This window comes from Lepus europaeus, chromosome X (genome assembly GCF_033115175.1).
Source record: "Lepus europaeus isolate LE1 chromosome X, mLepTim1.pri, whole genome shotgun sequence".
NCBI classification, from domain to species: domain Eukaryota; kingdom Metazoa; phylum Chordata; class Mammalia; order Lagomorpha; family Leporidae; genus Lepus; species Lepus europaeus.
Genome location: NC_084850.1, coordinates 9077616 through 9096420, shown reverse-complemented (window position 1 = coordinate 9096420; position 18805 = coordinate 9077616).

The window sequence follows — 18805 nt, the reverse complement described above, 5'->3', positions numbered from 1 at the left end:
TCTCATTCAGAATCTGTGTGCCCACTAACATGAGAATTGTGAGCAATGTAACTGTTTGCCTATAGTTTAGATTGTTTTTTTTTTATTTAGCAATTACTTAATGAGAACCTTTAATGTGACAGGTGCTACAGTTTACAAATGTAGCATTATCTGCTAACAAAACAGAAAATAATACTCATTTCTTGGAACTTACACTCTGTGAGGTTGGGTGTATGGACAAGAGATGATCGACAACAAAAAAAGATACATTAGTTTAAAAGAAAAGTGTGATGTAGATGACTAAAGTGTCAATCAGAATTAAAAAAAAAAAACAGGATTGGTATGAAGTTGTGAGCTTGTCAGTTCATAGGTCCCTTAGGATGGTCAAACTTAATGAACAACTTGAAGGAAGTAATTACATTATCAGTGACCCAGAATTGATCCCTATGGTCTGTTATGCACATTAGGTATTCTGGAAGAAAATGCCAACCTCAAATTCATTATAAGGGTAAGCTCTAATGAATGTATTAGAGCTATATTTTAAATATATCTGTATATATTTAAAAGATTTTTAATCCTTTTTTTGCTTTACAGATACACTGAGTGTTTAAGATCATTTCTTTTGCTCTAACAAAATACATGAGGCTAGGTCATGTATAAAGAAGAGAGGTTTATTCACCTCAGGACTCTGGAGGTCCAACAGCATTGTTTTAGCTGTTGCTCAGCTCTGGTGAGGGTCTCGTGGCAGATGGCTTCACAACAGTAGGCACGTACATGTAAGAGATCACATGGTGCTACAGGAAAGCCAGAGCGATTTAGGGATCAGCCTTTATATATATACATACACACACACACACACAATGATCCAGTTTCATGAGAGCTAACCAGAATCCCATGAGAACATTAATTCCTGCTGAAGGCAGCTCCTGCAATGATCTAATTACCTTGAGGATGTCCAATCTCTTAATGTTCCACTACTTATTCATTTCTAAATGTTGGGGGGAGGGGCGGAATTTCCAACACATTTTTTTGAGGGAACATAAACTGTATCCAAACCACACCACTGAAGTTATGGCCAGTTTATTATGAAAAACATATTTAGAACTGCATTCCAAAAAATTTCAGTAGCAAATGTTATTGTATTTCAATGTGCTGTTAAATTATATCAATAAGACAGTTAAAATTGCTAAAAAATGAATGTTTTCTTTGGATTTATATATTTTTTATGTAGAAAAGCAATTTATATATTAATTTTTCATTTTTCATATAGTTGTCCTGTATCATGCATGAGGTTGAGAAAATTTATATGAATTATTAAATTGAAATCAAATAAAAATAAACTTAGGGTACTCTCTTGGTATAGAACAGTTAATAAAGTAATCTAGTAAGTTAAAACCTCAATATTTCATACATTTGGGAATAGTAGCTATTCTTCATATCTCTAATAATCATACTTAGATATATTTGATGCTTGTTTACATGACAGATTACTTACAGCATGCTTATCTTATTAACTCACTACAATGTATTTAAGGTGTGCACACCACTTTTAATTCCATTTTGCAGGTTTGTCATGAGGAATAAACAAGTTATTGAACGTGAAAATACTTTTAGAAATTCAAACTCCACAGAAAAACTATTACTAGTAATACTTCCATTCCTTATAAAACATTCACAACGATGTTGATTTCCTATTTAGAAGCCATATACTCACTTTGACGTATTTTAAGTAATTCTTAGTTCCTTAAATTAACATTTATCAATATTCTATGTTTGTATATTGTAATATTTTGCTAGTTAAAACAAAAAAGAAAAAACTGACACTAAGTATTCTGCTTATCTATATATCACTACAATATATGTATGTGTATACCATCCATTCTATAAATACCTATTGAGTCCATGAATTATATTTGTATATATGTTTAAGCATAAATAAAGCATACAGGAGGGCCGGCACCGCAGTTCACTTGGCTAATCCTCCACTTGTGGCGCTGGCACACTGGGTTCTAGTCCCGGAAGGGGTGCCGGTTCTATCCCGGTTGTTTCTCTTCCAGTCTAGCTCTTTGCTGTGGCCCGGAAAGGCAGTGGAGGATGGCCCAAGTGCTTGGGCTCTGCAACCGCATGGTAGACCAGGAGGAAGCACTTGGCTCCTGGCTTTGGATTGGCGCAGCACGCTGGCTGTAGCAGCCATTTGTGGGGTGAACCAATGGAAGGAAGACCTTTCTCTCTCTCTCTCACTGTCTAACTCTGCCTGTAAAAAAAAAAAAGCACACAGGAGACTTGACATTGGTTGAAACAAAGATGTGTGTGTGTGTGTGTGTGTTTTAAGAGGAACCACTTCTGAGAGTTCATTAATTTTTATATATCTTTACTTAACTAGTTAGGATTAGAAACAACTAGCTAATTTTAAAATTTATTTGAGAGAGAGAGAGGAGAAGATGAGAGAGGAAGAGAGGAGGAGAGAAAAAGTGTGCTCCCTCATTTACCGGTTCACTCCCCAAAGCATACATTGGCTGAGGCTGGGCCAGACCAAAGCCAGGAACCTGGAATTCAGTTCAGGTTTCCCAAATAAATGGCAGGAACCCAACTACTTGAATCATCAACTGCTGCTTCTTAGAGTGTGCATTAGCTGGAAGCTAGAGTGGGGAGTATAGCTAAGATTTGAACACAGTCACTCTGATATGAGGCATGGGTGTCCCGACAAGTGTCTTAATGATTAGGCCAATCCTTTACTTCTGATTTTAATTTTTATTAGACAATATGAATTTCTTCAGAAATGAAAACCATGCTAGGCAATCATTTACTATAGGATCTTAAACAAGTAATTGATTCTAAAATGTCAATTTATATGCAAAAGAAGATAATACACATATTTTTCATCAAAATTAATAATCATAGTATACATAATTATAATGGCTATATTTATCTAATTAAGCCTTTAAACAAAGAATATATGATTTCTAAAAAAGAATACATGATTTCTAAACAGAAATATATGATTTCTTGATATTTTAAAAAAACAAGAATATTTACCAGTGAAAGAAAATATCTTTTTAACTGCTTTTTATATCCCTGTGGAGATTATAAGACCATATATTTTAACGTGGTTGATTTATCTAAACTTTATAATGAAGCTATAAGAATTAAATACAATATGATACTATTGTAGATTTGATAAAGTAAATTTATTGTCAGTCTCTATTTTTTTAAAAAAGATTTACTTACTTTATTTGAAAGTCGGAGTTCCACAGAGAGAGAAGGAGAGGCAGAGGGAGAGAGGTCTTCCATCCACTGACTCACTCCTTAATTGGCAACAACGGCCGGAGCTGCGCAGATCCGAAGCCAGGAGCCAGGGGCTTCTTCCAGGTCTCCCATGCAGGTGCAGGGGCCCAAGGGCTTGGGCCATCTTCTACTGCTTTCCCAGGCCATAACAGCTGGAATGGAAGTTGAGCAGCTGGGTCTTGAACCGGCGCCCATATGGGATGCCGGCACTGCAGGTGGCAGCTTCACCAGCTATGCCACAACCCCAGCCCCATCAGTCTCTATTTTTATAGGACTGAAATAACTCAAGTAACCTGTAGATAAGAAAAGAATTGATATTAGGTCTACAAAACTCTAGTAGATACTTTTTTTTCAGGGCGGGAGTGGGTGAGGGAGCTGTTTGGCTGTTCTAATTCTGTTGAAATGTAACATACACACCAAAAAAATGCAGAAATCACATGTATAATTCCATAAATCTTCTCAAAATGAATTCAGCTGAGATGGTATTTTAAAGCTAAAATGATGGTGGTAATAAAATAATATACTGATGGCTAGGCGTTGCCAAATAAACCTGGTATTAATTAGAAATAATTAGCACCTGCAATTTTTTAAAAAGATTTACTTATTTGTTTAAAAGGCAGAGTTACAGAATGAGAGAGAGAGAGAGAGAGAGAGAGAGAGAGAGAGAGAGAGAAAGAAAAAGAAAGAGGTCTTCCACCTGCTGGTTCATTCCCCAAATGGCTGCAACTGCTGGAGTGGGCCAATCTGAAGCCAGGAGCCAGGAGCTTCTTCTGGGTCTCCCACATGGGTGCAGGGGCCCAAGGACTTGGGCCATCTTCTACTGCTTTCCCAGGCCATAGCACAGAGCTGGATTGGACGTGGAGTATCGGAGACTCAAACCAGTGCCCATATGGGATGCAAGCACTGCAGGCAGTGGCTTTAACTGCTATGCCACAGCACTGGCCCCCAGCCCCAGCACACACAATCTTAATTTACAACATATCCACACAATTCCTTACAGATGAGTTCAACATTAGAAAATCAAACAAGAATATTTGAGTAATTTAAATAAGATGACATTCTATCTCAATAAATAAAACATTACCCTATACCCTACTAAAAACAGTAGTAAGTAAAATAGAATAAAGTATGAGCCATTTTCTTTGAGTTTTTATTTTGATTGTCTCAATCCCCACAATCATTTCTTACTCAGAGTATATATTTACATTCTCAATTTATTTATGATTCAAATGTGTCAAAAAGTTAAAAAAATTTTCATTAACTTTCAACCACCATATACATAGTAATACTATTAGAACAGTAGAATCTAGACTTGACTAATTACATTTATTGGTAATGTTTGCATTTACCCGGTAGAACTTACCTCGCAGCAAATTATAGTTCTATCAGTACTCTCATTTAAAACCCTGAAGTTAGTCATCAATAATAAGTCAAATACTTGAAACTTCAAATATTATATTTGAAATTCCCAAGTAACTGTGGCCTCAAATAAAAGGATGGAATGGTAGGAAGTGGAATGTAGGTGAAAGAACAATCTTTTTTGTTCTTGATGTTTTGGTTATTCACAAGAATATGGGGGTATAGTAAATATTTATAAAACAATTTCAAGGGACCTATAATAAAAAAAAAAAAAACAAACAAACTATGACTCACAGAGCCCAAGTTCTTGTTCCATCATCCACTGCCTTCCCAGGCACAATAGCAGGAAGCTCAATCAGAAGCAGAGCATCCAGTTAGGAATCAAATGGGCATTCCAATATAGGATGGTGGTGTGGCAAGCAGCAGCCTAGCATGTTGCAGTTGTACCACAATGCCAGGCCCAACATCAATTTTAGCAATACTAATTATGTTTTTCTTCAAACAAAATATTTATTAGAATATATACTCAAAGTAAGAAAAAAACTGAGCAAGGCCTTTGTCATGACATACCAACAGTATTTAATCACACGAATTTCAAGTTCATCAGAAACAGAAATAAAAATGGTTATTAATCACAGAAACAACAGCCGCAGTTCTAATTACATACTGTTTACATAAAACGTCAGGCACTTTGCTCTGCATATTTATATGAGATTTGGAATTCTGTATCTAAAATAGTGATATGAAATAGTGACTGCTGTTACTACATCAGAGTTGTTGGAAAGACAAGACAAAGACAACTCTATCAAATCTCATTGGCCCTTTGTATCCATAGTTTCTCCATCCATGAACTCAACAAACCACAGATTGAAAAAAATTAGTACTGTACTATCCTGAACATGTATAAACTTTTTCCTTGTTGTCATTTCCTAAAGTATAACAATTATTTACACAACATTTACATTTTACTTTGTATTATAAATCCTATAGTGATGATCTAAAGTACATGAAAAGATGTGTATAGGTACACTACATCATTTTTTTTCAAAGGACTTGAGTATCCACAGATGTTTGCATCCATGGGGTTTCCTGGAACCAATCTCTTGTAGATAGATACTGACAATGAATTATAATAGACAAACTCAATGGACTACATAGATAATAAAGTCTAAGAATTTACATTGATAAAAAGATTGACTACTACTAGAATCTAAATTCTCACTCAGCACAAAATAGACACTAGGATTCACCTTGATAAATAACTGGCTACTTTTTTGTATAGCTATAAATGTTTTAACACAATGAGAAACCTAAAGAATCTATGGTATGCCTACAAGCATAACAGTAAAAGTGTTAGCTCCAATGTGAACATTAACATACTTACTTATTTTTTATATCCCAGACTATATTAAACAACATAGTGATAACTAATTTTAGGGAAATAGCAAAAAAGAGGAAACATAGCACTTAAGCAACAACATAGAGATTAGACATTCTTTTAATAATACAATGCATGAACTATATTTAAACATTCCCCATAAAACCCAGATAATTGAAAGAAGTTATGTTAATGCCCAAATGCAAGAGTCATATCTAAGAATAAACAGAATCCCAGAAAACCAGGAGTAATGGAAAGGTTGCAATTCTGCTATGACAGCATGAGGTGCTTTTCAAACTCACTTCTCAGAGATGATTATAGTAAAAATTATTTTTAAAATATCTAGAATCTGTCCTAAGGAAATATACAAAATGAAGAAAATTTATTCTAGAAGCCTTACTTGGTAAGAACAGCAAGAGTATGTGTGGCTTGAGCCCTGACTCACTTTTCTCTCCTTCCTGGCTCATCTTGATGAAACCTCCATTTCTGGCAGCTGTGACCATGGCAACAGGATCTTCTCTCCTCTCATCTCTCACTCAAGTGATAAATTATATAACTGGGGAGGGGCAGGCTATGAACATTTCTCATCTACTCTCATTCCACACTGAAAAAGACAAATTCTGCAATCAGAAATTGAAGGCTGCCATGTATATCAACACATATTTAATCAGAATACTGGAAAAAAAGATACAAAACACAGAGCCAAAAAATTATTCAAAGAAATACTGGCAAAAATTAGCCAAAAATTTTTTATACTCTCTCTCTATTAACTTCTACATATGATAGAAAACATGTGGGATTTGTCTTGCTGTGTCTGGCCTATTTCATTTAGCATAATGATCGCCAGTTTGATACACTTTCTTTTAAATGGCAGAATTTCATTCTGTTTTATGACTTAGTAATATTCCATTGCATATATATACACCACATTTTCTTTATCCAGTCATCAGTTGATGGATATATACTTCAATTCCATATCTTTGTTATGTACAGGTGAAATACATTTAAATGCCCACCAATTTTTAACTATAAATATTATAAAAGCATGGACATTCAAATTTTGACATCATAGTAAACATATAAAAATACATTAACAAAAAAGAAAATTATAAAAAATGCCAGAGAAATGACTCCTCATGCATAAATTCTTTTAAGAGTAAGAGCTTTCAGGGCTGGCGCCATGGCGCACTAGGTTAATCCTCCGCCTGCGGCTCCAGCATTCCATATGGGCGCTGGTTCTAGTCCCGATTGCTCCTCTTCCAGCCCAGCTCTCTGCTGTGGCCCCAGAGTGCAGTGGAGGATGGCCCAAGTGCTTGGGTCTCTGCACCTGCATGGGAGACCAGGAAGAAGCTCCTGGCTCCTGGCTTTGGACCGGCGCAGCTCAAGCCATTGCGTCCATTTGGAGAGTGAACCAACGGAAGGAAGACCTTTCACTCTATCTGTCTCTCGCTACCTATCAAATAAATAAATAAAAATCTAAAAAAAAAGAGTAAGAATTTTCTTCTAATCAGAAACAAAGATGACCAGATACAATGGGATGGTATATTAAAGCATTAATAGAAACAAAATCACAATAATAGTGTTAACCAGGATTCTTTATGTCCAGAGTGTGACAACGAAGACAAAATAAAGATATTCTCAGATAAACAAAAAGTGAACTTGTTATTAGTAAGAACAACTAGGGAGACGAAATAAATGAAGGCCATCAAAACTGCAAAGGAGGAAGTCAAAATATCCATGATTGCAGATGACATGATATTGTATGTGGAAAACACACTACAAATATTACAATATATTTTCAGTCTTGTTAAGGATATCCATGAAAAACCTATAATTATATTCAATTGTATAGTGTTAAATTTTTCCTACTTAAGATTGAGAATGAATCTAGAATATTGACTATCAAGAATATTTATTATTGCATTGGAGATCCTAAATAATATATAAGGGAAAAAGAAAGTATAAAAGAAAACATATCCAGAAAACAGAAGTAAAACTATTTATAGATGGCATTATGTTAGATCTAGGTGACTGTAAGGTTACTAGGATTAATCAATGAATATAGCAAGGTTGCAAAATACATGTTCACTAAAATCAACTTTATTACTATACAATATCAAATAATTACAATTGAAATTAAACTTCTTTCACAATAGCACAATAAGTAAAATATTTAGGAGTAGATTAAATTAAAATGTGTAATACTTAAAACTGAAGACTACAAAATACTGCAAAGGAAAGATAACATTACATTACTGAAAGAATATGTCATATTCTTGAATTGGAAGACTCAGTATTGTTAAGAGCCCAATTCATTTTTTTTTATTTAAAAGGCAGAGTTACAGAGAGGAAGAGGCAGGCAGAGAGAGAGAGAGAGCGAGAGAGAGAGAGAAATCTTCCATCTGCTGATTCACTCCCCAATGGCCGCAATGGCTAGAGCTGGATTGATCTGAAGCCAGGACCCAGGAGCTTCATCTGGGTCTCCCACGCTGGTGTAGAAGCCCAAGGACTTGGGCCATCTTCTACTGCTTTCCCAGGCCATAGCAGAGAGCTAGACTGGAAGTGGAACAGCCGGGACTTTAACTGGTGCCCATATGGGATGCCAGCACTGTGGGCCAGGGCTTTACCCCGCTATGCCTCAGCACTGGCCCCCAAACCATATACTCTTTATCCAGATTCACTTTTGTATTTTTCATTTTATTCTATTTGCTTCATCATCTGATTTTTTTTAAAGTTTTTATTTTTGAAATACTTGGGAATCAAATGCATGTTCCTGGTGTAGGCTGTGCCAATTCATTTCAATTGCCATATAGATTTAATGTAACCCAATCAAATTCCTAACAAGCTTTTTGGAATAAATTTTCAGGTTGAATTGAGCTCTTCTTGGCTATCTATTGGACGTAAGTTAAATCAGAACCTCATAGAGATGTCTACACTCTCGTGTTTATTGCATTCTTTACAAGAGCCAAGATATGAAAACAGTTTAAGTGTCTGCCTATAGAAGAATGAATAAAGAAACTGAAATAAACACACACCCACACACTCCCACAGGAATACCATTCAGTCTAAAAAAGGAGGTACAGCTGTTTGTGACAATATGCTAGGTGAAATAAGCCACACACCACACACACACACACACACACACATACTGTGTGCTTTCATTTATAGTGGAATCGTTAAAAAGTTGAATATGTAGAAACAGAACAATATGGTTGTTACTCAAACTCAGGAGTTGGGTGAGGGATGGAGAGATGTAGGTCTAAGTGTATAAAGCTGCAGATATATAGGATAAATAAGTCCAGAGTTCTAACATAAAAAATGAGGACTGCAGTTATAATTTTGTTTGTATACTCGAAATTTGCTAAGAAAATAGATTTTAGGTGTTTTTACCACACACACACGAATGGTACTGATAAATGATTAGATGTTAATTTGCTTGAATGTGGCAACTATTACACTATGTATAACAAAACATATTGCACACTTTGAATATATAAAAAAGAAAGAAAACAAATGTCATCTAGACAGAGGACTCGGATTACCTAAAATATCCAAAAAAATAAAACTTTAAAAATCTATATTACAGGCCGGCGCCGTGGCTCAACAGGCTAATCCTCCGCCTTGCGGTGCCAGCACACCGGGTTCTAGTCCCGGTCGGGGCACCGATCCTGTCCCGGTTGCCCCTCTTCCAGGCCAGCTCTCTGCTGTGGCCAGGGAGTGCAGTGGAGGATAGCCCAAGTGTTTGGGCTCTGCACCCCATGGGAGACCAGGATAAGCACCTGGCTCCTGCCATCCGAACAGCGCGGTGTGCCGGCCGCAGCGCGCTACCGCGGCGGCCATTGGAGGGTGAACCAACGGCAAAAGGAAGACCTTTCTCTCTGTCTCTCTCTCTCACTATCCACTCTGCCTGTCAAAAATTAAAAAAAAAAAATTTCTAAAAAAAATCTATATTACATACTATAAAAATTACTATTAAGACTTACCATAAAGCAACAGGATAAAAAAAAAACAATGTGGTATTGTTGAAAGGATAGAAATACTGATAATTGGCCTTGCGGCGCCGGCACGCCGGGTTCTAGTCCCAGTCGGGGCACCGATCCTGTCCCGGTTGCCCCTCTTCCAGGCCAGCTCTCTGCTGTGGCCAGGGAGTGCAGTGGAGGCTGGCCCAAGTCCTTGGGCCCTGCACCCCATGGGAGACCAGGAGAAGCACCTGGCTCCTGCCATCGGATCAGCGCGGTGCGCCGGCCGCAGCGCGCCTACCGTGGCGGCCATTGGAGGGTGAACCAACGGCAAAGGAAGACCTTTCTCTCTGTCTCTCTCTCTCACTGTCCACTCTGCCTGTCAAAAAGTAAAAAAAAAAAAAAAAAAAGAAATACTGATAATTGAAATTAAAAAAAGAGTGTCAAAATAAAACCATTACACCAATTGACCTATGTCAGGAAAATTCAATGGAAATTACATAGTCTCTTATATTTAGCTCATATTATAGACACTGAACAGTTAACAAAAAATGGATCATGAAGCTAACTGTAAGAAGGATAATTATTAAATTTTAAAAAAAAATAAGATTCCAAATTCTTTGTGACACTGAAAGATTTCTTAAATCGAACACCTATAGTTACAAACAAAAGGAAAATTTTGAAGACACAGACTTTTTGAAGATAAAAACTGATATTCAAAAGGTAACATTAAGGGCTGGCGCTGAGGCTTACCAGGCTAATCCTCCACCTGCGGCACTGGCACACCGGGTTCTAGTCCTGGTTGGGGCGCTGGATTCTGTCCCAGTTGCTCCTCTTCCAGTTCAGTTCTCTGCTGTGGCCTGGGAGTGCAGTGGAGGATGGCCCAGGTCCTCAGGCCCTGCACCCGCATGGGAGACCAGGATGAAGCACCTGGCTCCTGGCATTGGATCAGTGTGGTGCGCCGGCCGCAGCTGCCATTGGGGGTTGAACCAACGGAAAAGGAAGATCTTTTTCTGTCTCTCTCTCTTACTGTCCACTCTGCCTGTCAAAAAAAAAATCATAACATTAAGAAAACAAAATAGCAAGCCACAAATTGGGGAAAATTTTTCCAAAATGCATATACAGCCATGGATTTTATGAGTATAATAAACTCATGGCAGTTAATAATAATAAGACAGCTCAATAAATGGATTAGCAAAGCAATTTCAGGCACTTCAAAAAAGAAAAAATATATATATGTGTCAAAATTAGAAGCTGTTTGACACTACTAGTAAACAAGGATAAATGAAAATTGCAATGTGTTATCCCTGTATAAACAATAAAATAGGAAACCTGAAGTCTAACTTTACCAATGTTGGTGAGTTTGTGGGCAAAATAAGTCTCTCATTCATCATTGGTGTGAAGGCAAAATTGTCTAGCAACCTTGAAACCAGTAAAGTAATGTCTTTTAAGTTATAACTACATATATAATATATCCAGCAATTCTAGTCTTATATGTTTGGACAGGAGAAATGAAAATATATACCCATACAAAAATGTATATCTGAATTTTCATGGCAATATTATTTACAGTAGCTCCAAAGTTCAGGCAAGCAGAATGTCACAAACTGAATAAACAATTTGTGGTATATCATACCATAGAACACAATCTAGCAATAGAAAGTAACAAACAACTGATAAATGTGAGAACAATAATGTCAAATGTCTCATGCTAACTGTCAAAGGTAAGACAGAACCGATTCCATTTATCTGAAATACTATGAAAGGTAAAATTACTGTGGCAAATTCTGGGACAGCAGATTGAGTGCAAGGAAACACAATGAAGCTTTTAGAATGAAAGAACTCTTCCATATCTTGACTATCCATACTATATGTGATTACCAACATTCATCTAACTACACTTAAATTGACGAATTTTATCATATGTAAAATACTTCTGTAAAAAAAGGAGGATATTGATAAGTAAATATCATTAGACATCTGGAAAAAATTGCCAATGTTGGTGAACTAGCACACATTGCTACTGGCATTGTAAAGAGTTCTAGCACTTTGGAAAAATTTGTCAATTTTTCATTAAACTAAACATATACTGTCCTCTAAGTAAACATTTCCATCCCTAAAACATTTACTCAAGAGAAATGAAAATCTAAATCCACAATATTTGCTTATTACCATCAATAGCAGCTTTATATTTAATATTGCCAATCCAGGAATAATCCAGTCATTTCTCTGTAGGAGAATGGATTAAATAACTGATATTTTCATATAAGGAAATTTGATTCAGCAACTGGATAAGACTGGATAGATCTCAAAAGCACTATGCTAATGGATGAAAAAAGCCTTCCACAAAACAGCACAGACACATTATCCCATTTACATGAAATTCTAGAGCAATTAGAACTAACCTGATAGAAAAAAATTAAAACTGATTACTTCTGGAGTTGGAGTAAGAATTGAGTGAGGAGTGATGAGAAATTTTGTGAGGATTATTTTATAATTTGATAGGGGAGGGGTGACACAGGTATTGAGTAGGTACTCAGTGAAAGTACACTTCTTATTTTGAGGGTGGATGTTGTGACACAGTGGGTTAAACTGCCACTTGGGATAGTGTTAATGCACACAGGAGGCAGCAGATGGTGATTCAAGTACTTTGGGTTTTTCCCACGTGGGAGACCTGAATGAGTTCCTAGTGTCCGGCTTCAGCTTGGACCACCCTAGCTGTTGGAGGCATTTGGGGATTGAACCAGTGAATGCCAGATTCTCTCTCTCATTCTCTCTCTTTCCCCATCTCCCTCCCTCCCTCTTTCCCTTTGTCATTTTACCTTTCAAATAAATAAATACTTAAGTATTATGAATACAAATATGTGCTTTTGACCTTGAGGAAACAAAATAAACAATAATTAAAATGAGACAAAATGTTATAAATAGATGAAAAATAATCTTCCTTTATGAAAATAAATCTCAATGAGTGATATATGAAATAAAGAGAACTGTCTCCATGTGTTTTGAACTTCAGCAGTGATTTTAAAACATTCTGTCACACACACACACAAAGTGTATTTTATTTTTTTTTTAACTTTTATTTAGCAAATATAAATTTCCAAAGTACAGCTTATGGATTACAATGGCTTCCCCCCCCCATAACTTCCCTCTCACCCACAACCCTCCCCTTTCCCGCTCCCTCTCCCATTCCATTCACATCAAGATTCATTTTCAATTCTCTTTATATACAGAAGATCAGTTTAGTATATTTTAAGTAAAGATTTCAACAGTTTGCACCCACACAGAACATAAAGTGTAAAATACTGTTTGAGTATTAGTTATAGCATTAATTGACATTGAACAACACATTAAGGACAGAGATCCTACATGAGGAATAAGTGCACAGTGACTCCTGTTGTTGACTGAACAAATTGACACTCTTGTTTCTTGAGGACAGATATATTACACTTTTCCTTATAACATATATGAGTAATGATAATTTTTAGGTGATTTATACTTTAGCTATTATAGATACTGTTCCAATATCCTTTATTTCAGATCCAAATCTTTCAGTTCAAAGTGCATTTTAAACATGTGTTTTTACCCATGTGTATGTACACACATTTCAGCATGGAGAATGATGAGAACTCTCCATATCTGTAAAAAAGTGCTAAATGAAAAATTTCAGAATAGAAGGTATATGCTGAGTAGTGTTTCCAGTGCTCAAATATACTATTTTTGTGCACTAAGAAAGCTTTCTTTGTTGTAAAAAAAAAACCCAATGTAGAAAATAAATATATAAAAGCCAAACATCATAATATAATTAACCCATATAATTAACTGAAAAATTTTGAAACACGATAAAGTGGTTCTAAACAGATAATATTGAGATAGTAAGGGATAAGTTCAGAGAATCAGAGATAACTGAGTAAATGGCTAATTAAAATGATGTTAATCCCTTTTTGACAGAGAAATTAAATAACATCCCTACTTTGTTCCCCTCAACATAATGAATTCTGAATGGAAAAAAGTATAGGAATCTAACAGAAACTTCAGAAGTCCTGTGTCTCAGAGGAGATATCCATGGAATATTACAAAACTATTCTGTATGATCCCATTTTGTAAACATATAATTTCAATGCATAACATCAATTACATATAAACCCATTTTGGGGTCTATATCTAAAGTAACTGAAATTAGTATGTCAAAGAGACATATGTACTCCCATGTTCATTGCAGCACTATTCACAACAGTAAAGACACAGAATCAACTTAAATGTTCATCAGGAATAAATGAATAAATAAAATATTGTGTATGTGCAAAATGGAATACTATTCAGTCTTTAAAATGAAGGAAACTCTTTCATTTGTGACAACATTGAGGTACCTGGAGGAGCAAAGTAAGCCAGATACAGAAGGAAAATACTGCATGGTCTCCCTTATATATGAAATTTTAAAAACTTAACCTCACAAAAGTAGAGAGTAGGATATGGTTATCGGGGGCTTGACCAAAAGAGGGCAGGTGATGAAAAGATTTTGGTCAAGGGGTACAAAATTGCAACTACACAGAAGGAGTAGCTTTGAGATGCAGTGCACAGCATGTTGACCACAGTTAACAATACTGTCCTGTATATATCAAAATTGTTAAGAAGGTAAATTGCAAATGTTCTCAACCCAACAAGTAAGTGTATGAGATAATGGATATGTTAATTAGATTTAATGTTTCCACAGTGTACATATATGTCAAAACATCACATTGTACCCAAGGAATACTTATAACTATTTGCCAATTAAAAGTTAAATTTTAAAGATTAAAAATAATACAGAAGGTTTGACATCAGTTCAACAACAGAAGACAAAATAAGAGAACAGGTAATTTGGTGGTACCAGACAAAAAATAAATTGTTTTAGAAAAAAAAAACTTCTTATTATAAAGTAAATAATTTCCATCTGATTTTTAAGTATTATATTTCAAAACATTCAGCCCAGAAACTGAGTGCTCTTATGTATTTAGGGATTACCTAGAGGGTATTGATATGACGTGACAGGAAGCTGCATGTGAACTGTACCTCATGATTCAATATGTGCACAAAAGTCAGAATGACATCCTCCATTTTGGGGGCTCTGTTTTATATATATATATATATGCATATATATATAAAACTTTGCATATGCATATATATGCATATATATATAAAACTTTGTTCACTGAAAATAATCTGTAGGAAAATATAGCACTATTTTGACAATATTACTTTCAAGTGGGTTTTGAGATAATTAAAATACAATATTTGTTTCTTAGAATAAACTAGTAATATTTTCCATTTTTAAATTGGGAGAAAAATACATTAAAACAATGTAGAATTGAAAATGAATCTTTATGTGAATGGAAGGGGAAAGGGAGCGGGAAAGGGGAGGGTTGCGGGTGGGAGGGAAGTTATGGGAGGGGGGAAGCCATTGTAACCCATAAGCTGTACTTTGGAAATTTATATTCATTAAATAAAAGTTTAATAAATGAAAAAAAAAACAATGTACCTCAGAAAATGTACAATACTTCATAATATAAGTCAGTAAAACATGGCCGGCACTGTGGCTCAATAGGCTAATCCTCCACCTGTGGCACCAGCACACTGGGTTCTAGTCCCGGTCGGGGTGCCGGATTCTGTCCAGGTTGCCCCTCTTCCAGGCCAGCTCTCTGCTGTGTCCCGGGAGTGCAGTGGAGGATGGCCCAAATCCTTGGGCCCTGCACCCGCATGGGAGACCAGGATAAGCACCTGGCTCCTGCCATCGGATCAGCGCGGTGCGCCAGCTGCAGCACGCCAGCTGTGGTGGCCATTGGAGGGTGAACCAATGGCAAAGGAAGACCTTTCTCTCTGTCTCTCTCACTATCCACTCTGCCTGTCAAAAAAAAAAAAAAAAAAGAAAAGAAAGAAAAAAAAAAGAAAGAAAGAAAGAAAAAAAAAGTCAGTAAAACATTACAATTTTTAAAAAGTTTTCACTTCCCAAAGATACCTAATAATGACATACTCACCATAAGAAAAAGAAATTTTATTTAAAGAAACTTAAACTACGCATACTACTATGTGGTGGGCTCTTAAAAGCACTAGCCCTGAGTTTCCCAGTCAGTGATAAGAAGTTAATACTTGCTGTTAATGTTAAGAACCATTTAATGACAATAGTAAACATGAAAATTTATGCATTATTATTTACATTCAAGGCACTGTGTTAAATGCTTTTGAAAGGAATATGCCATGTAACCTTTGTAAAACACCAAAAATCTATATTATTATTTTGTCATTACCTAAAATTTGCCTGAAGATAAAAGGACCAAAATTAGGAGAATTTTTTCATATTTTTAATAGCTTCCTAGTAATATAGACAATATGTTACATCATGAAATTCTATTTCTAAATAATCACATTACCAAAAATATGCTGGTTTCTTTTCCACCAAAAAAATGCTGGTTTATTTTCTGAGAACAAATATTTACTTTACTTGAAAGTCAGAGTTACACACAGAGAGGAGGCAGAGAGAGAGAGAGAGAGAGAGAGAGAGAGGTCTTCTATCCACTGGTTCTTGCAGAGCTCTCACACAGGTGAAGGGGCCAAGGACTTGGGCCATCTTCTACTGCTTCCCCAGGCCATAGCAGAGAGCTGGATTGGAAGTGGAGCAGCCGGGACTCGAACCGGCGCCCATATGGGATGCCGACACTGCAGGCAGCGGCTTCACCAGCTACACCACAGCACCGGACCCATGAGAAGAATAAATATTACACTTGATCTTAGCCAAAAGGCCTAGAAGTGATTGCTTGTTTCTTTTCTATCAAAATGGTAATAGAAAAAGAATTTGAATCTCATCTATTTTATTGATGTAGGAAGACTAAAAATACACAACGGTTTTTAATTTTCATATAAATAGTAATAATCATATGCAATAGCAAAATAAAAAGCAACCATTCACATCAAGAAAAACTGTACTGCCACAAATTAAATGTACTTGGTAGCATTAATTAAATGAATAAAATATTAAAGCCCTTATTTGAGGAATATGAAATAGGTTTCAATGAACAGGCATATATCACTATATCAGAAAAGGCGCTGGCGCTGTGGCAATGCGGGTTAACGCCCTGGCCTGACGCACTGGCATCCTATATGGGCACCGGTTTGAGACCCCACTTCCAATCCAGCTCTCTGCTATGGCCTGGGAAAGCAGTGGAAGATGGCCCAAGTCCTTGGGTCCCTTAACCCACGTGGGAAACCTAGAAGAAGCTACTGGCTTTGGATCAGCACAGCTCCGGCCATTGCTGCCAAATGGGGAGTGAACCAGCAGATGGAAGACTTTCTCTTTCTCTCTCTCTCTCTCTCTGCCTCTCCTCTCTCTGTGTAACTCTTTCAAATAAATAAATAAATAAACCATATATATATATATATATATATATATATATATATATATCAGAAAGGGGAAAATATGGTTTTTCTCTATTTCAATCTATTTCACTTATTTTTCACTTCCTTAGCAATCGCAATGGTCTTTTTCCTTTTTCACTTGACAATGTTCTGTTAAAGGTCATCTGAAAACATAAGCTGGTTGTAGTAAACAAGATTTACTGGCACAAAAAGTACTGTTGAAAGATGACCACGCAGACAGTTAAAGTGCAATGTGTGACAAATCTTATTACATTTCATTAGATACCTTAGCCACGTTATTATCTCTGCTGAAATACTAATATGTACTCTAAGACTGTTTTAGCCAATAGAGAAAATGTGTATAAAACAAGAATATATTACTTCCCATTCTTCTTTACTATAAGAGAAAACATACTTAAGATTACCACCAATATCAACAATGATCTATTTATGGCTGACTTACCTGTCAGGTGGGATGCTTCCAGTTTTTATGCAATCTAATTTAACAATAACAATTAATTCAATAATTGGATACAATTTTTAATTCTACCTTTCGGTTTAGGCATAAAGATTCAAATGAGGAAGCACACTTAAAAATACTTCTGGAATTCAAACTAGAGAGAAACAAGCATTACATTTACTTGTTAGTAAATCACTTCCATTTACAAAGCGCTGATTTCCTACTTAGAGCCTGTTTACCTACCTACCATCACACAAATATAGTTGTCAACGCTACCCACAAGGGATAAATTCCAAGACCTCCAGTGGATACCTGAAACCATGGAGAGTACCAAATTCTCTGTATATATTTTCCCTACAAAAACAAATCTATGATAAAGTTTATCTCACAAGTCAGGCACAGTAAGATATTAGCAACAGTAATAATGAAAAATATAAAAACATACTCATAGAAAGTGTATGAATATGGTCTCTCAAAATGTCTTGCTGTGCTGTACTCACCTGTGATGAGATGATGGGAGATAATCCTTAAAGGAACCAATTTTAGCTTCTTTTTGGAATAAACAAATGTCCAGCATCACTACTCTGGTGCTTTGGGTCCATTATTAAATGGAATAAAGGTTATTGCAATAACAGGAAAGTCATCTGATAATCAAAACAGAAACTTGGGGACTGAGGGGAGGACAGTGATTATGAGTATGGTGTGGATATGCTCGATAAAGGGATAATCCAGCTTTTCAGTGGGATAGCATGAGATTCCACCATGGTACTCAGAACAGGGAACAATTTCAAACTGCAAATTGATATTTATTTAGTTATTTTTTTAACCTAGAAACCTTTTATTTAAGGTATACAAATAGTGCACTAGGTACACAGTGATCCTTCCCACCCTACGCTCCCTCCTGCCCGCACTCCAACACTTCTTCCTCCTCCCTCTCCTATTTCCTTTCTTTTTTTTAAGATTTATTTACTTATTCTAAAGGAAGAATTACAGAGA